The following is a 17,576-nucleotide window of genomic DNA, read 5'->3' on the forward strand; positions in this document are numbered from 1 at the left end:
AACAGATATTTCGGATCCCTTTGAAGACTATAGGGCCAAAGGAAATATCCTCCGATAACAAAGAGAAAGAAGCTTTCTGAGAAATTTCTTTGTGTTCTGTGAAATCATCTCACAGAGTTACAGCTTTCCCCTCAAGAAGCCTTTCGCTAAGACAGTTCTTGTGGAATTGGCAAAGTGATATTTGAACGCCCTTAGAGGGCTATGGTGAAAAAGGAAATATCCGCAGATGAAATCTGGAAAGAAGCTTTCTGAGAAACTGCTTAGTGTTCTGTTAATTCATCTCACAAAGTTACATCTGTATTTCCTGGATCTCTTTGCTAGCCTTATTTCTGTGGAATCGGACAACAGATATTTCGGATCCCATGGAAGACTATAGGGCCAAAGGAAATATCCTCTGATAACAAAGAGAAAGAAGCTTTCTGAGAAACTTCTTTGTGTTCTGTGAAATCATCTCACAGAGTTACAGCCTTCCCCTCAAGAAGCCTTTCACTAAGACAGTTCTTGTGGAATTGGCAAAGTGATATTTGGAAGCCCATAGAGGGCTATGGTGAAAAAGGAAATATCCTCAGATGAAATCTGAAAAGAAGCTTTCTGAGAAACTGATTAGTGTTCTGTTAATTCATCTCACAGAGTTACATCTGTATTTCGTGGATCTCTTTGCTAGCCTTATTTCTGTGGAATCTGAGAACAGATAATTCGGATCCCTTTGAAGACTATAAGGCCAAAGGAAATATCCTCCGATAAGAAAGAGAAAGAAGCTTTCTGAGAAACTTCTTTGTGTTCTGTGAAATCATCTCACAGAGTTACAGGTTTCCCCTCAAGAAGCCTTTCGCTAAGACAGTTCTTGTGTAATTGGTAAAGTGATATTTGGAAGCACATAGAGGGCTATGGTGAAAAAGGAAATATCCTCAGATGAAATCTGAAAAGAAGCTTTCTAAGAAACTGCTTAGTGTTCTGTTAATTCATCTCACAGAGTTACATCTCTATTTCGTGGATCTCTTTGCTAGCCTTATTTCTGTGGAATCTGACAACAGATATTTCGGATCCCATGGAAGACTATAGGGCCAAAGGAAATATCCTCCGATAACAAAGAGAAAGAAGCTTTCTGAGAAATTTCTTTGTGTTCTGTGAAATCATCTCACAGAGTTACAGCTTTCCCCTCAAGAAGCCTTTTGCTAAGACAGTTCTTGTGGAATTGGCAAAGTGATATTTGAACGCCCTTAGAGGGCTATGGTGAAAAAGGAAATATCCGCAGATGAAATCTGGAAAGAAGCTTTCTGAGAAACTGCTTAGTGTTCTGTTAATTCATCTCACAGAGTTACATCTGTATTTCGTGGATCTCTTTGCTAGCCTTATTTCTGTGGAACCTGAGAACAGATATTTCGGATCTCTTGGAAGACTATAGGGCCAAAGGAAATATCCTCCGATAACAAAGAGTAAGAAGCTTTCTGAGAAACTTCTTTGTGTTCTGTGAAATCATCTCACAGAGTTACAGCTTTCCCCTCAAGAGGCCTTTCGCTAAGAGAGTTCTTATGGAATTGGCAAAGTGATATTTGGAAGCCCATAGAGGGCTACGGTGAAAAAGGAAATATCCTCAGATGAAATCTGGAAAGAAGCTTTCTGAGAAACTGCTTAGTGTTCTGTTAATTCATCTCACAGAGTTACATCTGTATTTCGTGCATCTCTTTGCTAGCCTTATTTCTGTGGAATCTGAGAACAGATATTTCGGATCCCTTGGAAGACTATAGGGCCAAAGGAAATATCCTCCAATAACAAAGAGAAAGAAGCTTTCTGAGAAACTTCTTTGTGTTCTGTGAAATCATCTCACAGAGTTACAGCCTTCCCCTCAAGAAGCCTTTCGCTAAGACAGTTCTTGTGGAATTCGCAAAGTGATATTTGGAAGCCCTTAGAGGGCTGTGATTAAAATGGAAATATCCTCAGATGAAATCTGGAAAGAAGCTTTCTGAGAAACTGCTTAGTGTTCTGTTAATTCATCTCACAGAGTTACATCTGTATTTCGTGGATCTCTTTGCTAGCCTTATTTCTGTGGAATCTGAGAACAGATATTTCGGATACCTTGGAAGACTATAGGTCCAAAGGAAATATCCTGGGATAACAAAGAGAAAGAAGCTTTCTGAGAAATTTCTTTGTGTTCTGTGAAATCATCTCACAGAGTTACAGCTTTCCCCTCAAGAAGCCTTTCCCTAAGACAGTTCTTGTGGAATTGGCAAAGTGATGTTTGAACGCCCTTAGAGGGCTATGGTGAAAAAGGAAATATCCGCAGATGAAATCTGGAAAGAAGCTTTCTGAGAAACTGCTTAGTGTTCTGTTAATTCATCTCACAGAGTTACATCTGTATTTCGTGGATCTCTTTGCTAGCCTTATTTCTGTGGAATCTGAGAACAGATATTTCGGATCTCTTGGAAGACTATAGGGCCAAAGGAAATATCCTCCGATAACAAAGAGAAAGAAGCTTTCTGAGAAACTTCTTTGTGTTCTGTGAAATCATCTCACAGAGTTACAGCTTTCCCCTCAAGAGGCCTTTCGCTAAGAGAGTTCTTATGGAATTGGCAAAGTGATATTTGGAAGCCCATAGAGGGCTACGGTGAAAAAGGAAATATCCTCAGATGAAATCCGGAAAGAAGCTTTCTGAGAAACTGCTTAGTGTTCTGTTAATTCATCTCACAGAGTTACATCTGTATTTCGTGGATCTCTTTGCTAGCCTTATTTCTGTGGAATCTGAGAACAGATATTTCGGATCCCTTGGAAGACTATAGGGCCAAAGGAAATATCCTCCGATAACAAAGAGAAGGAAGCTTTCTGAGAAACTTCTTTGTGTTCTGTGAAATCATCTCACAGAGTTACAGCCTTCCCCTCAAGAAGCCTTTCGCTAAGACAGTTCTTGTGGAATTCGCAAAGTGATATTTGGAAGCCCTTAGAGGGCTGTGATTAAAATGGAAATATCCTCAGATGAAATCTGGAAAGAAGGTTTCTGAGAAACTGCTTAGTGTTCTGTTAATTCATCTCACAGAGTTACATCTGTATTTCGTGGATCTCTTTGCTAGCCTTATTTCTGTGGAATCTGAGAACAGATATTTCGGATCCCTTGGAAGACTATAGGGCCAAAGGAAATATCCTCTGATAACAAAGAGAAAGAAGCTTTCTGAGAAACTTCTTTGTGTTCTGTGAAATCATCTCACAGAGTTACAGCCTTCCCCTCAAGAAGCCTTTCGCTAAGACAGTTCTTGTGGAATTGGCAAAGTGATATTTGGAAGCCCATAGAGGGCTATGGTGAAAAAGGAAATATCCTCAGATGAAACCTGGAAAGAAGCTTTCTGAGAAACTGATTAGTGTTCTGTTAATTCATCTCACAGAGTTACACCTGTATTTCGTGGATCTCTTTGCTAGCCTTATTTCTGTGGTATCTGAGAACAGATATTTCGGATCCCTTTGAAGACTATAGGGCCAAAGGAAATATCCTCCGATAACAAAGAGAAAGAAGCTTTCTGAGAAACTTCTTTGTGTTCTGTGAAATCATCTCAGAGTTACAGCCTTCCCCACAAGAAGCCTTTCGCTAAGACAGTTCTTGTGGAATTGGCAACGTGATATTTGGAAGCCCATAGAGGGCTATGGTGAAAAAGGATATATCCTCAGATGAAATCTGGAAAGAAGCTTTCTGAGAAAATACTTAGTGTTCTGTTAATTCATCTCACAGAGTTACATCTGTATTTCGTGGATCTCTTTGCTAGCCTTATATCTGTGGAATCTGAGAACAGATGTTTCGGATCCCTTGGAAGACTATAGGGCCAAAGGAAATATCCTCCGATAACAAAGAGAAAGAAGCTTTCTGAGAAACATCTTTGTGTTCTGTGAAATCATCTCATAGAGTTACAGCTTTCCCCTAAAGAAGCCTTTCGCTAAGACAGTTCTTGTGGAATTGGCAAAGTGATATTTGGAAGCCCTTAGAGGGCTATGGTGAAAAAGGAAATATCCTGAGATGAAATCTGGAAAGAAGCTTTCTGAGAAACTGCTTAGTGTTCTGTTAATTCATCTCACAGAGTTACAGCATTCCCCTCAAGAAGCCTTTCGCTAAGACAGTTCTTGTGGAATTGGCAAAGTGATATTGGGACGCCCCTAGAGGGCTATGGTGAAAAAGGAAATATCCTCAGATGAAATCTGGAAAGCAGCTTTCTGAGAAACTGCTTAGTGTTCTGTTAATTCATCTCACAGAGTTACATCTGTATTTCGTGGATCTCTTTGCTAGCCTTATTTCTGTGGAATCTGAGAACAGATAGTTCGGATCCCTTTGAAGACTATAGGGCCAAAGGAAATATCCTCCGATAACAAAGAGAAAGAAGCTTCCTGAGAAACTTCTTTGTGTTCTGTGAAATCATCTCACAGAGTTACAGCTTTCCCCTCAAGAGGCCTTTCGCTAAGAGAGTTCTTGTGGAATTGGCAAAGTGATATTTGGAAGCCCATAGAGGGCTATGGTGAAAAAGAAAATATCCTCTGATGAAATCTGGAAAGAAGCTTTCTGAGAAACTGCTTAGTGTTCTGCTAATTCATCTCACAGAGTTACATCTGTATTTCGTGGATCTCTTTGCAAGCCTTATTTCTGTGGAATCTGAGAACAGATATTTCGGAACCCTTGGAAGACTATAGGGCCAAAGGAAATATCCTCCGATAACAAAGGGAAAGAAGCTTTCTGAGAAACTTCTTTGTGTTCTGTGAAATCATCTCACAGAGTTACAGCCTTCCCCACAAGAAGCCTTTCGCTAAGACAGTTCTTGTGGAATTCGGAAAGTGATATTTGGAAGCCCATAGAGGGCCGTTATTAAAATGGAAACATCCTCAGATGAAATCTGGAAAGAAGCTTTCTGAGAAAGTACTTAGTGTTCCGTTAATTCATCTCACAGAGTTACATCTGTATTTCGTGGATCTCTTTGCTAGTCTTATTTCTGTGGAATCTGAGAACAGATATTTCGGATCCCTTGGAAGACTATAGGGTCAAAGGAAATATCCTCCGATAACAAAGAGAAAGAAGCTTTCTGAGAAACTTCTTTGTGTTCTGTGAAATCATCTCATAGAGTTACAGCCTTCCCCTCAAGAAGCCTTTCGCTAAGACAGTTCTTGTGGAATTCGCAAAGTGATATTTGGAAGCCCTTAGAGGGCTGTGATTAAAATGGAAATATCCTCAGATGAAATCTGGAAAGAAGATTTCTGAGAAACTGCTTAGTGTTCTGTTAATTCATCTCACAGAGTTACATCTGTATTTCGTGGATCTCTTTGCTAGCCTTATTTCTGTGGAATCAGAGAACAGATATTTCGGATCCCTTGGAAGACTATAGGGCCAAAGGAAATATCCTCCGATAACAAAGAGAAAGAAGCTTTCTGAGAAACTTCTTTGTGTTCTGTGAAATCATCTCACAGAGTTACAGCTTTCCCCTCAAGAAGCCTTTCGCTAAGACAGTTCTTGTGGAATTGGCAAAGTGATATTTGGACCCCCAAAGAGGGCTATGGTGAAAAAGGTAATATCCTCAGATGAAATCTGGAAAGAAGCTTTCTGAGAAACTGCTTATTGTTCTGCTAATTCATCTCACAGAGTTACATCTGTATTTCGTGGATCTCTTTGCTAGCCTTGTTTTTGTGGAATCTGAGAACAGATATTTCGGATCCCTTGGAAGACTATAGGGCCAAAGGAAATATCCTCCGATCACAAAGAGAAAGAAGCTTTCTGAGAAACTTCTTTGTGTTCTGTGAAATCATCTCACAGAGTTACAGGTTTCCCCTCAAGAAGCCTTTCACTAAGACAGTTCTTGTGTAATTGGTAAAGTGATATTTGGAAGCCCATAGAGGGCTATGGTGAAAAAGGAAATATCCTCAGATGAAATCTGGAAAGAAGCTTTCTAAGAAAATGCTTAGTGTTCTGTTAATTCATCTCACAGAGTTACATCTGTATTTCGTGGATCTCTTTGCTAGCCTTATTTCTGTGGAATCTGACAACAGATATTTCGGATCCCATGGAAGACTATAGGGCCAAAGGAAATATCCTCCGATAACAAAGAGAAAGAAGCTTTCTGAGAAATTTCTTTGCGTTCTGTGAAATCATCTCACAGAGTTACAGCTTTCCCCTCAAGAAGCCTTTCGCTAAGACAGTTCTTGTGGAATTGGCAAAGTGATATTTGATCGCCCTTAGTGGGCTACGGTGAAAAAGGAAATATCCGCAGATGAAATCTGGAAAGAAGCTTTCTGAGAAACTGATTAGTGTTCTGTTAATTCATCTCACAGACTTACATCTGTATTTCGTGGATCTCTTTGCTAGCCTTATTTCTGTGGAATCTGAGAAGAGATATTTCGGATCCCTTTGAAGACTATAGGGCCAAAGGAAATATCCTCCGATAACAAAGAGAAAGAAGCTTTCTGAGAAATTTCTTTGTGTTCTGTGAAATCATCTCACAGAGTTACAGCTTTCCCCTCAAGAAGCCTTTCGCTAAGACAGTTCTTGTGGAATTGGCAAAGTGATATTTGAACGCCCTTAGAGGGCTATGGTGAAAAAGGAAATATCCGCAGATGAAATCTGGAAAGAAGCTTTCTGAGAAACTGCTTAGTGTTCTGTTAATTCATCTCACAAAGTTACATCTGTATTTCCTGGATCTCTTTGCTAGCCTTATTTCTGTGGAATCGGACAACAGATATTTCGGATCCCATGGAAGACTATAGGGCCAAAGGAAATATCCTCTGATAACAAAGAGAAAGAAGCTTTCTGAGAAACTTCTTTGTGTTCTGTGAAATCATCTCACAGAGTTACAGCCTTCCCCTCAAGAAGCCTTTCGCTAAGACAGTTCTTGTGGAATTGGCAAAGTGATATTTGGAAGCCCATAGAGGGCTATGGTGAAAAAGGAAATATCCTCAGATGAAATCTGGAAAGAAGCTTTCTGAGAAACTGATTAGTGTTCTGTTAATTCATCTCACAGAGTTACATCTGTATTTCGTGGATCTCTTTGCTAGCCTTATTTCTGTGGAATCTGAGAACAGATAATTCGGATCCCTTTGAAGACTATAAGGCCAAAGGAAATATCCTCCGATAAGAAAGAGAAAGAAGCTTTCTGAGAAACTTCTTTGTGTTCTGTGAAATCATCTCACAGAGTTACAGGTTTCCCCTCAAGAAGCCTTTCGCTAAGACAGTTCTTGTGTAATTGGTAAAGTGATATTTGGAAGCACATAGAGGGCTATGGTGAAAAAGGAAATAATCTCAGATGAAATCTGGAAAGAAGCTTTCTAAGAAACTGCTTAGTGTTCTGTTAATTCATCTCACAGAGTTACATCTCTATTTCGTGGATCTCTTTGCTAGCCTTATTTCTGTGGAATCTGACAACAGATATTTCGGATCCCATGGAAGACTATAGGGCCAAAGGAAATATCCTCCGATAACAAAGAGAAAGAAGCTTTCTGAGAAATTTCTTTGTGTTCTGTGAAATCATCTCACAGAGTTACAGCTTTCCCCTCAAGAAGCCTTTCGCTAAGACAGTTCTTGTGGAATTGGCAAAGTGATATTTGAACGCCCTTAGAGGGCTATGGTGAAAAAGGAAATATCCGCAGATGAAATCTGGAAAGAAGCTTTCTGAGAAACTGCTTAGTGTTCTGTTAATTCATCTCACAGAGTTACATCTGTATTTCGTGGATCTCTTTGCTAGCCTTATTTCTGTGGAATCTGAGAACAGATATTTCGGATCTCTTGGAAGACTATAGGGCCAAAGGAAATATCCTCCGATAACAAAGAGTAAGAAGCTTTCTGAGAAACTTCTTTGTGTTCTGTGAAATCATCTCACAGAGTTACAGCTTTCCCCTCAAGAGGCCTTTCGCTAAGAGAGTTCTTATGGAATTGGCAAAGTGATATTTGGAAGCCCATAGAGGGCTACGGTGAAAAAGGAAATATCCTCAGATGAAATCTGGAAAGAAGCTTTCTGAGAAACTGCTTAGTGTTCTGTTAATTCATCTCACAGAGTTACATCTGTATTTCGTGGATCTCTTTGCTAGCCTTATTTCTGTGGAATCTGAGAACAGATATTTCGGATCCCTTGGAAGACTATAGGGCCAAAGGAAATATCCTCCAATAACAAAGAGAAAGAAGCTTTCTGAGAAACTTCTTTGTGTTCTGTGAAATCATCTCACAGAGTTACAGCCTTCCCCTCAAGAAGCCTTTCGCTAAGACAGTTCTTGTGGAATTCGCAAAGTGATATTTGGAAGCCCTTAGAGGGCTGTGATTAAAATGGAAATATCCTCAGATGAAATCTGGAAAGAAGCTTTCTGAGAAACTGCTTAGTGTTCTGTTAATTCATCTCACAGAGTTATATCTGTATTTCGTGGATCTCTTTGCTAGCCTTATTTCTGTGGAATCTGAGAACAGATATTTCGGATACCTTGGAAGACTATAGGTCCAAAGGAAATATCCTGGGATAACAAAGAGAAAGAAGCTTTGTGAGAAATTTCTTTGTGTTCTGTGAAATCATCTCACAGAGTTACAGCTTTCCCCTCAAGAAGCCTTTCCCTAAGACAGTTCTTGTGGAATTGGCAAAGTGATATTTGAACGCCCTTAGAGGGCTATGGTGAAAAAGGAAATATCCGCAGATGAAATCTGGAAAGAAGCTTTCTGAGAAACTGATTAGTGTTCTGTTAATTCATCTCACAGACTTACATCTGTATTTCGTGGATCTCTTTGCTAGCCTTATTTCTGTGGAATCTGAGAAGAGATATTTCGGATCCCTTTGAAGACTATAGGGCCAAAGGAAATATCCTCCGATAACAAAGAGAAAGAAGCTTTCTGAGAAATTTCTTTGTGTTCTGTGAAATCATCTCACAGAGTTACAGCTTTCCCCTCAAGAAGCCTTTCGCTAAGACAGTTCTTGTGGAATTGGCAAAGTGATATTTGAACGCCCTTAGAGGGCTATGGTGAAAAAGGAAATATCCGCAGATGAAATCTGGAAAGAAGCTTTCTGAGAAACTGCTTAGTGTTCTGTTAATTCATCTCACAAAGTTACATCTGTATTTCCTGGATCTCTTTGCTAGCCTTATTTCTGTGGAATCGGACAACAGATATTTCGGATCCCATGGAAGACTATAGGGCCAAAGGAAATATCCTCTGATAACAAAGAGAAAGAAGCTTTCTGAGAAACTTCTTTGTGTTCTGTGAAATCATCTCACAGAGTTACAGCCTTCCCCTCAAGAAGCCTTTCGCTAAGACAGTTCTTGTGGAATTGGCAAAGTGATATTTGGAAGCCCATAGAGGGCTATGGTGAAAAAGGAAATATCCTCAGATGAAATCTGGAAAGAAGCTTTCTGAGAAACTGATTAGTGTTCTGTTAATTCATCTCACAGAGTTACATCTGTATTTCGTGGATCTCTTTGCTAGCCTTATTTCTGTGGAATCTGAGAACAGATAATTCGGATCCCTTTGAAGACTATAAGGCCAAAGGAAATATCCTCCGATAAGAAAGAGAAAGAAGCTTTCTGAGAAACTTCTTTGTGTTCTGTGAAATCATCTCACAGAGTTACAGGTTTCCCCTCAAGAAGCCTTTCGCTAAGACAGTTCTTGTGTAATTGGTAAAGTGATATTTGGAAGCACATAGAGGGCTATGGTGAAAAAGGAAATAATCTCAGATGAAATCTGGAAAGAAGCTTTCTAAGAAACTGCTTAGTGTTCTGTTAATTCATCTCACAGAGTTACATCTCTATTTCGTGGATCTCTTTGCTAGCCTTATTTCTGTGGAATCTGACAACAGATATTTCGGATCCCATGGAAGACTATAGGGCCAAAGGAAATATCCTCCGATAACAAAGAGAAAGAAGCTTTCTGAGAAATTTCTTTGTGTTCTGTGAAATCATCTCACAGAGTTACAGCTTTCCCCTCAAGAAGCCTTTCGCTAAGACAGTTCTTGTGGAATTGGCAAAGTGATATTTGAACGCCCTTAGAGGGCTATGGTGAAAAAGGAAATATCCGCAGATGAAATCTGGAAAGAAGCTTTCTGAGAAACTGCTTAGTGTTCTGTTAATTCATCTCACAGAGTTACATCTGTATTTCGTGGATCTCTTTGCTAGCCTTATTTCTGTGGAATCTGAGAACAGATATTTCGGATCTCTTGGAAGACTATAGGGCCAAAGGAAATATCCTCCGATAACAAAGAGTAAGAAGCTTTCTGAGAAACTTCTTTGTGTTCTGTGAAATCATCTCACAGAGTTACAGCTTTCCCCTCAAGAGGCCTTTCGCTAAGAGAGTTCTTATGGAATTGGCAAAGTGATATTTGGAAGCCCATAGAGGGCTACGGTGAAAAAGGAAATATCCTCAGATGAAATCTGGAAAGAAGCTTTCTGAGAAACTGCTTAGTGTTCTGTTAATTCATCTCACAGAGTTACATCTGTATTTCGTGGATCTCTTTGCTAGCCTTATTTCTGTGGAATCTGAGAACAGATATTTCGGATCCCTTGGAAGACTATAGGGCCAAAGGAAATATCCTCCAATAACAAAGAGAAAGAAGCTTTCTGAGAAACTTCTTTGTGTTCTGTGAAATCATCTCACAGAGTTACAGCCTTCCCCTCAAGAAGCCTTTCGCTAAGACAGTTCTTGTGGAATTCGCAAAGTGATATTTGGAAGCCCTTAGAGGGCTGTGATTAAAATGGAAATATCCTCAGATGAAATCTGGAAAGAAGCTTTCTGAGAAACTGCTTAGTGTTCTGTTAATTCATCTCACAGAGTTATATCTGTATTTCGTGGATCTCTTTGCTAGCCTTATTTCTGTGGAATCTGAGAACAGATATTTCGGATACCTTGGAAGACTATAGGTCCAAAGGAAATATCCTGGGATAACAAAGAGAAAGAAGCTTTGTGAGAAATTTCTTTGTGTTCTGTGAAATCATCTCACAGAGTTACAGCTTTCCCCTCAAGAAGCCTTTCCCTAAGACAGTTCTTGTGGAATTGGCAAAGTGATATTTGAACGCCCTTAGAGGGCTATGGTGAAAAAGGAAATATCCGCAGATGAAATCTGGAAAGAAGCTTTCTGAGAAACTGCTTAGTGTTCTGTTAATTCATCTCACAGAGTTACATCTGTATTTCGTGGATCTCTTTGCTAGCCTTATTTCTGTGGAATCTGAGAACAGATATTTCGGATCCCTTTGAAGACTATAGGGCCAAAGGAAATATCCTCCGATAACAAAGAGAAAGAAGCTTTCTGAGAAATTTCTTTGTGTTCTGTGAAATCATCTCACAGAGTTACAGCTTTCCCCTCAAGAAGCCTTTCGCTAAGACAGTTCTTGTGGAATTGGCAAAGTGATATTTGAACGCCCTTAGAGGGCTATGGTGAAAAAGGAAATATCCGCAGATGAAATCTGGAAAGAAGCTTTCTGAGAAACTGCTTAGTGTTCTGTTAATTCATCTCACAAAGTTACATCTGTATTTCCTGGATCTCTTTGCTAGCCTTATTTCTGTGGAATCGGACAACAGATATTTCGGATCCCATGGAAGACTATAGGGCCAAAGGAAATATCCTCTGATAACAAAGAGAAAGAAGCTTTCTGAGAAACTTCTTTGTGTTCTGTGAAATCATCTCACAGAGTTACAGCCTTCCCCTCAAGAAGCCTTTCGCTAAGACAGTTCTTGTGGAATTGGCAAAGTGATATTTGGAAGCCCATAGAGGGCTATGGTGAAAAAGGAAATATCCTCAGATGAAATCTGGAAAGAAGCTTTCTGAGAAACTGATTAGTGTTCTGTTAATTCATCTCACAGAGTTACATCTGTATTTCGTGGATCTCTTTGCTAGCCTTATTTCTGTGGAATCTGAGAACAGATAATTCGGATCCCTTTGAAGACTATAAGGCCAAAGGAAATATCCTCCGATAAGAAAGAGAAAGAAGCTTTCTGAGAAACTTCTTTGTGTTCTGTGAAATCATCTCACAGAGTTACAGGTTTCCCCTCAAGAAGCCTTTCGCTAAGACAGTTCTTGTGTAATTGGTAAAGTGATATTTGGAAGCACATAGAGGGCTATGGTGAAAAAGGAAATAATCTCAGATGAAATCTGGAAAGAAGCTTTCTAAGAAACTGCTTAGTGTTCTGTTAATTCATCTCACAGAGTTACATCTCTATTTCGTGGATCTCTTTGCTAGCCTTATTTCTGTGGAATCTGACAACAGATATTTCGGATCCCATGGAAGACTATAGGGCCAAAGGAAATATCCTCCGATAACAAAGAGAAAGAAGCTTTCTGAGAAATTTCTTTGTGTTCTGTGAAATCATCTCACAGAGTTACAGCTTTCCCCTCAAGAAGCCTTTCGCTAAGACAGTTCTTGTGGAATTGGCAAAGTGATATTTGAACGCCCTTAGAGGGCTATGGTGAAAAAGGAAATATCCGCAGATGAAATCTGGAAAGAAGCTTTCTGAGAAACTGCTTAGTGTTCTGTTAATTCATCTCACAGAGTTACATCTGTATTTCGTGGATCTCTTTGCTAGCCTTATTTCTGTGGAATCTGAGAACAGATATTTCGGATCTCTTGGAAGACTATAGGGCCAAAGGAAATATCCTCCGATAACAAAGAGTAAGAAGCTTTCTGAGAAACTTCTTTGTGTTCTGTGAAATCATCTCACAGAGTTACAGCTTTCCCCTCAAGAGGCCTTTCGCTAAGAGAGTTCTTATGGAATTGGCAAAGTGATATTTGGAAGCCCATAGAGGGCTACGGTGAAAAAGGAAATATCCTCAGATGAAATCTGGAAAGAAGCTTTCTGAGAAACTGCTTAGTGTTCTGTTAATTCATCTCACAGAGTTACATCTGTATTTCGTGGATCTCTTTGCTAGCCTTATTTCTGTGGAATCTGAGAACAGATATTTCGGATCCCTTGGAAGACTATAGGGCCAAAGGAAATATCCTCCAATAACAAAGAGAAAGAAGCTTTCTGAGAAACTTCTTTGTGTTCTGTGAAATCATCTCACAGAGTTACAGCCTTCCCCTCAAGAAGCCTTTCGCTAAGACAGTTCTTGTGGAATTCGCAAAGTGATATTTGGAAGCCCTTAGAGGGCTGTGATTAAAATGGAAATATCCTCAGATGAAATCTGGAAAGAAGCTTTCTGAGAAACTGCTTAGTGTTCTGTTAATTCATCTCACAGAGTTATATCTGTATTTCGTGGATCTCTTTGCTAGCCTTATTTCTGTGGAATCTGAGAACAGATATTTCGGATACCTTGGAAGACTATAGGTCCAAAGGAAATATCCTGGGATAACAAAGAGAAAGAAGCTTTGTGAGAAATTTCTTTGTGTTCTGTGAAATCATCTCACAGAGTTACAGCTTTCCCCTCAAGAAGCCTTTCCCTAAGACAGTTCTTGTGGAATTGGCAAAGTGATATTTGAACGCCCTTAGAGGGCTATGGTGAAAAAGGAAATATCCGCAGATGAAATCTGGAAAGAAGCTTTCTGAGAAACTGCTTAGTGTTCTGTTAATTCATCTCACAGAGTTACATCTGTATTTCGTGGATCTCTTTGCTAGCCTTATTTCTGTGGAATCTGAGAACAGATATTTCGGATCTCTTGGAAGACTATAGGGCCAAAGGAAATATCCTCCGATAACAAAGAGAACGAAGCTTTCTGAGAAACTTCTTTGTGTTCTGTGAAATCATCTCACAGAGTTACAGCTTTCCCCTCAAGAGGCCTTTCGCTAAGAGAGTTCTTATGGAATTGGCAAAGTGATATTTGGAAGCCCATAGAGGGCTACGGTGAAAAAGGAAATATCCTCAGATGAAATCCGGAAAGAAGCTTTCTGAGAAACTGCTTAGTGTTCTGTTAATTCATCTCACAGAGTTACATCTGTATTTCGTGGATCTCTTTGCTAGCTTTATTTCTGTGGAATCTGAGAACAGATATTTCGGATCCCTTGGAAGACTATAGGGCCAAAGGAAATATCCTCCGATAACAAAGAGAAAGAAGCTTTCTGAGAAACATCTTTGTGTTCTGTGAAATCATCTCACAGAGTTACAGCCTTCCCCTCAAGAAGCCTTTCGCTAAGACAGTTCTTGTGGAATTCGCAAAGTGATATTTGGAAGCCCTTAGAGGGCTGTGATTAAAATGGAAATATCCTCAGATGAAATCTGGAAAGAAGGTTTCTGAGAAACTGCTTAGTGTTCTGTTAATTCATCTCACAGAGTTACATCTGTATTTCGTGGATCTCTTTGCTAGCCTTATTTCTGTGGAATCTGAGAACAGATATTTCGGATCCCTTGGAAGACTATAGGGCCAAAGGAAATATCCTCTGATAACAAAGAGAAAGAAGCTTTCTGAGAAACTTCTTTGTGTTCTGTGAAATCATCTCACAGAGTTACAGCCTTCCCCTCAAGAAGCCTTTCGCTAAGACAGTTCTTGTGGAATTGGCAAAGTGATATTTGGAAGCCCATAGAGGGCTATGGTGAAAAAGGAAATATCCTCAGATGAAACCTGGAAAGAAGCTTTCTGAGAAACTGATTAGTGTTCTGTTAATTCATCTCACAGAGTTACACCTGTATTTCGTGGATCTCTTTGCTAGCCTTATTTCTGTGGTATCTGAGAACAGATATTTCGGATCCCTTTGAAGACTATAGGGCCAAAGGAAATATCCTCCGATAACAAAGAGAAAGAAGCTTTCTGAGAAATTTCTATGTGTTCTCTGAAATCATCTCACAGAGTTACAGCTTTCCCCTCAAGAAGCCTTTCGCTAAGACAGTTCTTGTGGAACAGGCAAAGTGATATTTGAACGCCCTTAGAGGGCTATAGTGAAAAAGGAAATATCCGCAGATGAAATCTGGAAAGATGCTTTCTGAGAAACTGATTAGTGTTCTGTTAATTCATCTCACAGAGTTACATCTGTATTTCGTGGATCTCTTTGCTAGCCTTATTTCTGTGGAATCTGACAACAGATATTTCGGATCCCATGGAAGACTATAGGGCCAAAGGAAATATCCTCCGATAACAAAGAGAAAGAAGCTTTCTGAGAAATTTCTTTGTGTTCTGTGAAATCATCTCACAGAGTTACAGCTTTCCCCTCAAGAAGCCTTTCGCTAAGACAGATCTTGTGGAATTGGCAAAGTGATATTTGAACGCCCTTAGAGGGCTATGGTGAAAAAGGAAATATCCGCAGATGAAATCTGGAAAGAAGCTTTCTGAGAAACTGCTTAGTGTTCTGTTAATTCATCTCACAGAGTTAAATCTGTATTTCGTGGATCTCTTTGCTAGCCTTATTTCTGTGCAATCTGAGAACAGATATTTCGGATCCCTTTGAAGACTATAGGGCCAAAGGAAATATCCTCCGATAAGAAAGAGAAAGAAGGTTTCTGAGAAACTTCTTCGTGTTCTGTGAAATCATCTCACAGAGTTACAGCTTTCCCCTCAAGAAGCCTTTCGCTAAGACAGTTCTTGTGGAATTGGCAAAGTGATATTTGGAAGCCCATAGAGGGCTATGCTGAAAAAGGAAATATCCTCAGATGAAATCTGGAAAGAAGCTTTCTGAGAAACTGATTAGTGTTCTGTTAATTCATCTCACAGATTTACATCTGTATTTCGTGGATCTCTTTGCTAGCCTTATTTCTGTGGAATCTGAGAACAGATATTTCGGATCCCTTTGAAGACTATAGGGACAAAGGAAATATCCTCCGATAACAAAGAGAAAGAAGCTTTCTGAGAAACTTCTTTGTGTTCTGTGAAATCATCTCACAGAGTTACAGCTTTCCCCTCCAGAAGCCTTTCACTAAGACAGTTCTTGTGGAATTCGCAAAGTGATATTTGGAAGCACATAGAGGGCTATGGTGAAAAAGGAAATATCCTCAGATGAAACATGGAAAGAAGCTTTCTGAGAAACTGCTTAGTGTTCTGTTAATTCATCTCACAGAGTTACATCTGTATTTCGTGGATCTCTTTGCTATCCTTATTTCTGTGGAATGTGAAAACAGATATTTCGGATCCCATGGAAGACTATAGGGCCAAAGGAAATATCCTCCGATAACAAAGAGAAAGAAGCTTTCTGAGAAATTTCTTTGTGTTCTGTGAAATCATCTCACAGAGTTACAGCTTTCCCCTCAAGAAGCCTTTCGCTAAGACAGTTCTTGTGGAATTGGCAAAGTGATATTTGAACGCCCATAGAGGGCTATGGTGAAAAAGGAAATATCCGCAGATGAAATCTGGAAAGAAGCTTTCTGAGAAACTGCTTAGTGTTCTGTTAATTCATCGCACAAAGTTACATCTGTATTTCGTGGATCTCTTTGCTAGCCTTATTTCTGTGGAATCTGAGAACAGATATTTCGGATCCCTTGGAAGACTGTAGGGCCAAAGGAAATATCCTCCGATAACAAAGAGAAAGAAGCTTTCTGAGAAACTTCTTTGTGTTCTGTGAAATCATCTCACAGAGTTACAGCTTTCCCCTCAAGAGGCCTTTCGCTAAGAGAGTTCTTGTGGAATTGGCAAAGTGATATTTGGAAGCCCATAGAGGGCTATAGTGAAAAAGAAAATATCCTCTGATGAAATCTGGAAAGAAGCTTTCTGAGAAACTGCTTAGTGTTCTGTTAATTCATCTCACAGAGTTACATCTGTATTTCGTGGATCTCTTTGCTAGCCTTATTTCTGTGGAATCTGAGAACAGATATTTCGGAACCCTTGGAAGACTATAGGGCCAAAGGAAATATCCTCCGATAACAAAGAGAAAGAAGCTTTCTGAGAAACTTCTTTGTGTTCTGTGAAATCATCTCACAGAGTTACAGCCTTCCCCACAAGAAGCCTTTCGCTAAGACAGTTCTTGTGGAATTGGCAACGTGATATTTGGAAGCCCATAGAGGGCTATGGTGAAAAAGGATATATCCTCAGATGAAATCTGGAAAGAAGCTTTCTGAGAAAATACTTAGTGTTCTGTTAATTCATCTCACAGAGTTACATCTGTATTTCGTGGATCTCTTTGCTAGCCTTATATCTGTGGAATCTGAGAACAGATGTTTCGGATCCCTTGGAAGACTATAGGGCCAAAGGAAATATCCTCCGATAACAAAGAGAAAGAAGCTTTCTGAGAAACATCTTTGTGTTCTGTGAAATCATCTCATAGAGTTACAGCTTTCCCCTAAAGAAGCCTTTCGCTAAGACAGTTCTTGTGGAATTGGCAAAGTGATATTTGGAAGCCCTTAGAGGGCTATGGTGAAAAAGGAAATATCCTGAGATGAAATCTGGAAAGAAGCTTTCTGAGAAACTGCTTAGTGTTCTGTTAATTCATCTCACAGAGTTACAGCATTCCCCTCAAGAAGCCTTTCGCTAAGACAGTTCTTGTGGAATTGGCAAAGTGATATTGGGACGCCCCTAGAGGGCTATGGTGAAAAAGGAAATATCCTCAGATGAAATCTGGAAAGCAGCTTTCTGAGAAACTGCTTAGTGTTCTGTTAATTCATCTCACAGAGTTACATCTGTATTTCGTGGATCTCTTTGCTAGCCTTATTTCTGTGGAATCTGAGAACAGATAGTTCGGATCCCTTTGAAGACTATAGGGCCAAAGGAAATATCCTCCGATAACAAAGAGAAAGAAGCTTCCTGAGAAA

The sequence above is a fragment of the Macaca fascicularis genome, chromosome 13 (genome assembly GCF_037993035.2).
Source record: "Macaca fascicularis isolate 582-1 chromosome 13, T2T-MFA8v1.1".
Lineage (NCBI taxonomy): Eukaryota > Metazoa > Chordata > Mammalia > Primates > Cercopithecidae > Macaca > Macaca fascicularis.